Raw genomic sequence first — 4,619 nt, 5'->3', positions numbered from 1 at the left:
CAGCAGCCCATATATCCTCCAGAGAGTTATGCTACCGTTGGGCCAATACTAAGCCCCTGGCCCAACCTGCATCGCGCGGACGCGCACTTCACGCCTTCGCGCCCATGAGCCTATTAGTATATGCGCGCGCCCGCGCATTTGCTGCGTGCGCGCCGTTCTGGGGATGCAACTTCCAAGCCAAAATCCAGCGAGTTGCACATAGCTTAAGCCTCCGGCACAGCTCCTAGTATGCGTGTGATGAGCGGATAATTTATACGCTTTTTGGCATTGTTTTTAGTATGTTTTTAGTATGTTTTAGTTAGTTTTTAGTATATTTTTATTAGTTTTTAGTTAAAATTCACTTTTCTGGACTTTACTATGAGTTTGTGTGTTTTTCTGTGATTTTAGGTATTTTCTGGCTGAAATTGAGGGACTTGAGCAAAAATCTGATTCACAGACTAAAAAGGACTGCAGATGCTGTTGGATTCTGACCTCCCTGCACTCGAAATGGATTTTCTGGAGCTACAGAAGCCCAATTGGTGCGCTCTCAACGGCGTTGGAAAGTAGACATCCTAGGCTTTCCAAAAATTTATAATAGTCCATACTTTGCCCAAGATTTGATGGCCCAAACCAGCGTTCCAAATCAGCTCCAAACTGCCCGGCGTTAAACGCCGGAACTGGCACAAGAATGGGAGTTAAACGCCCAAACTGGCACAAAAGCTGGCGTTTAACTCCAAGAGAAGTCTCTACACGAAAATGCTTCAATGCTCAGCCCAAGCACACACCAAGTGGGCCCGGAAGTGGATTTTTATGTCATTTACTCATCTTTGTAAACCCTAGGCTACTAGTTCTCTACAAATAGGACCTTTTGCTATTGTATTTTCATCTCGGTAGCTATATTTGTTCTTATGCTATCTTAGATCATTGGGAGGCTAGCCTCACGGCCATGCCTAGACCTTGTTCTTATGTATTTTCAACGGTGGAGTTTCTACACACCATAGATTAAGGTGTGGAGCTCTGCTGTACCTCGAGTATTAATGCAATTACTATTGTTCTTCTATTCAATTCAGCTTATTCTTGTTCTAAGATATTCATTTGCACCCAAGAACATGGTGAATGTGATGATTATGTGAAACTCATCATCATTCTCACTTATGAACGAGTGCCTGACAACCACTTCTGTTCTACAAGCAAACAAGGCTTGAATGTTTATCTCTTGGATCCCTTAATCGGAATCTTCATGGTATAAGCTAGAACTGATGGCGGCATTCAAGAGAATCCGGAAGGTCTAAACCTTTTCTGTGGTATTCTGAGTAGGATTCAATGATTGAATGACTGTGACAAGCTTCAAACTCCTGAAGGCTGTGCGTTAGTGACAGACGCAAAAGAATCACTAGATTCTATTCCAACCTGATTAAGAACCGACAGATGATTAGCCGTGCCGTGACAGGGTGCGTTGAACATTTTCACTGAGAGGATGGGAGGTAGCCACTGACAACAGTGAAACCCTACATACAGCTTGCCATGGAAAGGAGTAAGACGGATTGGATGAAGACAGTAGGAAAGCAGAGAGACGGAAGGGACAAAGCATCTCCATACGCTTATCTGAAATTCTCACCAATAAATTACATAAGTATCTCTATCTTTATCTTTATGTTTTATTCATACATCATCCATAACCATTTGAGTTTGCCTGACTAAGATTTACAAGGTGACCATAGCTTGCTTCATACCAACAACCTCCGTGGGATCGACCCTTACTCGCGTAAGGTTTATTACTTGGACGACCCAGTGCACTTGCTGGTTAGTTGTGCGAAGTTGTGATAAAGAGTTGAGATTGCAATTGAGCGTACCATGTTGATGGCGCCATTGATGATCACAATTTCGTGCACCAAGTTTTTGGCGCCGTTGCCAGGGATTGTTGAGTTTGTACAACTGACGGTTCATCTTGTTGCTTAGATTAGGTATTTTTCTTCAGAGTTCTTAAGAATGAATCTTAGTGTTTCAAGGTGATGTTCTTATCATCACCAAAGCTGATTGATTTTCATCAATTTAGCTCTTGAATGCAATGTCCTGCTAAAGCTTGGCTAGCCATGTCTAAATCCTTTAGACTGAAGCTTTAGACTAACATTGCATGATTCCTGGAATTCTCATTAAGAATTTTGATATTTTTATTTTTCCTCTTCACTTAATTTTTGAAAAATCCAAAAAAAAATTACAAAATCATAAAAACCAAAAATATTTTATGTTTCTTATTGAGACACTAGTCTCATGTTAAGTTTGGTGTCAATTGCATGTTTCTGTTCTTCTTGCATTCATTCATGTGTCTTAAGTAATCTTCAAGATGTTCTTGATGATTTTATTACTCTGATCTTTAGATTCTCTTGACTTGAGTGTTTTGTGTTTCTCATATGCATTCTCATTTTGTTGTGTCAATGGTATACAAACTGCTAAATTTGGTATACAAACTGCATTGTTATTTGATTTTAGTTACATGTTGATTATTAAAAATCCAAAAATTTTTAATTTGTGTCTTTTCAAGTCAATAATACAGAGAATTGAAGATTCAGAACATACTGCAGAGGAATTACACAGAAAAGCTGGGCGTTCAAAACGCCCAGCGAGGAAGGCAAACTGGCGTTTAAACGCCAGCCAGGGTGCCTGGCTGGGCATTTAACGCCCAAAAGGGTAGTATTTTGGGCGTTAAATGCCAGAATGTGTACCATTCTGGGCGTTTAATGCCAGGATGGCACAAGAGGGAATATTTTGTTTTTTAATGCAAATTGTTTTCAAAATTTTTCAAAATCAAATCTTTTTCAAATTAAATCTTTTCAATCAAATCTTTTTTCAAAATCAATTTTTTTCCATTTTCAAAAATACTTGCTATCAATTAATGATTTGACTCAACATTTCAAGTATGTTGCCTTTTCTGTTGAGAAATGTTTAATGTTTGAATCATATCTTTCCTTGTTAGCCAAGTCATTAATTTTTAAAATCAAATCTTTTTAAATTGTTTTTCAAATCATATTTTCTCAATCACATCTTTTTAAAACCATAACTTTTCAATCATATCTTCCTAATCACATCTTTTTCAAAATAGTTTTCAATCATATCTTTTTAATTTCAAATCTTTTTCAAAAAAACACCTGATTTCTTTTCCACTCTTAGTTTTCGAAAATCAATTAGTATTTTTCTAAATGTTTTTAAAATCTTTTACTTAATTTTCGAAAATTACTTCCCCTCTTCTCACATCCTTCTATTTATGGACTAACATTATTCCTCAATGAACAACTCGAACTCCATCTCTCTTGATAAGTTCAAATTCCTCTACTTCCGCCTTCTATTTTTCTTTTCCTCTGACACCCCAAGGAATCTCTATACTGTGACGTAGAGGATTTCCTATTTTCTTATTTTCTTCTCTTTCATATGAGCAGGAGCAAAGACAAAAGCATTCTTGTTGAGGCTGACCCTGAACCTGAAAGGACCTTGAAGCGAAAGCTAAGAGAAGCTAAGGCACAATTCTCTGTAGAGGACCTACCAAAAATCTTCAAAGAAGAAGAACCCATGGCAGCCGAAAACAACAACAATGCCAAGAATGCAAGGAAGGTGCTGGGTGACTTTACTGCACCTACTCCCGACTTCTATGGGAGAAGCATCTCTATCCCTGCCATAGGAGCAAACAACTTTGAGCTTAAGCCTCAATTAGTTTCTCTAATGCAACAGAATTGCAAGTTTCATGGACTTCCATTGGAAGATCCTCATCAGTTTTTAGCTGAATTCTTGCAAATCTGTGACACTGTCAAGACCAATGGGGTTGACCCTGAGGTCTACAGACTTATGCTATTCCCTTTTGCTGTAAGAGACAGAGCTAGAATATGGTTGGACTCACAACCTAAAGAAAGCCTGAACTCTTGGGAAAAGCTAGTCAATGCCTTCTTGGCAAAGTTCTTTCCACCTCAAAAATTGAGTAAACTTAGAGTGGAAGTCCAAACCTTCAGACAGAAGGAAGGAGAATCCCTCTATGAAGCTTGGGAAAGATACAAACAATTAATCAGAAAGTGTCCCTCTGATATGCTTTCTGAATGGAGCATCATAGGTATTTTCTATGATGGTCTGTCTGAACTGTCCAAGATGTCTTTGGATAGCTCTGCTGGAGGATCTCTTCATCTGAAGAAGACACCTACAGAAGCTCAAGAACTAATTGAAATGGTTGCAAATAACCAATTCATGTACACTTCTGAAAGGAATCCTGTGAACAATGGGGCTAATCAGAAGAAAGGAGTTCTTGAGATGGATACTCTGAATGCCATATTGGCTCAGAACAAAATATTGACCCAGCAAGTCAATATGATTTCTCAAAGTCTGTCTGGAATGCAAAATACACCAAGCAGTTCTAAGGAAGCTTCATCTGAAGAAGAAGCTTATGATCTTGAGAACCCTTCAATGGAAGAGGTGAATTACATGGGAGAACCCTATGGAAACACCTATAATCCTTCATGGAGAAATCATCCAAATCTCTCATGGAAGGATCAACAGAGACCTCAACAAGGTTTCAACAATAATAATGGTGGAAGAAACAGTTTAGCAATGGCAAGCCTTTTCCATCATCTTCTCAGCAACAGACAGAGAGTTCTAAGTAG

The 4,619-nt window shown here is 38.7% G+C and overlaps 1 non-coding gene across 1 annotated transcript; it reads right to left on the bottom strand.

Moving 5' to 3' along the window:
• Nucleotides 1-3,948: 3,948 nt before the first annotated feature.
• LOC112713049 (small nucleolar RNA R71) lies at nucleotides 3,949-4,056 on the bottom strand. Its single transcript, XR_003158068.1, has one exon. It is a non-coding gene; the product is annotated as a small nucleolar RNA R71 (small nucleolar RNA).
• Nucleotides 4,057-4,619: the final 563 nt, after the last annotated feature.

The sequence above is a fragment of the Arachis hypogaea genome, chromosome 1 (genome assembly GCF_003086295.3).
Source record: "Arachis hypogaea cultivar Tifrunner chromosome 1, arahy.Tifrunner.gnm2.J5K5, whole genome shotgun sequence".
NCBI lineage: Eukaryota > Viridiplantae > Streptophyta > Magnoliopsida > Fabales > Fabaceae > Arachis > Arachis hypogaea.
The sequence above is the reverse complement of the archived record's forward strand: the minus strand, read 5'-3'. Positions and strand labels throughout refer to the sequence as shown.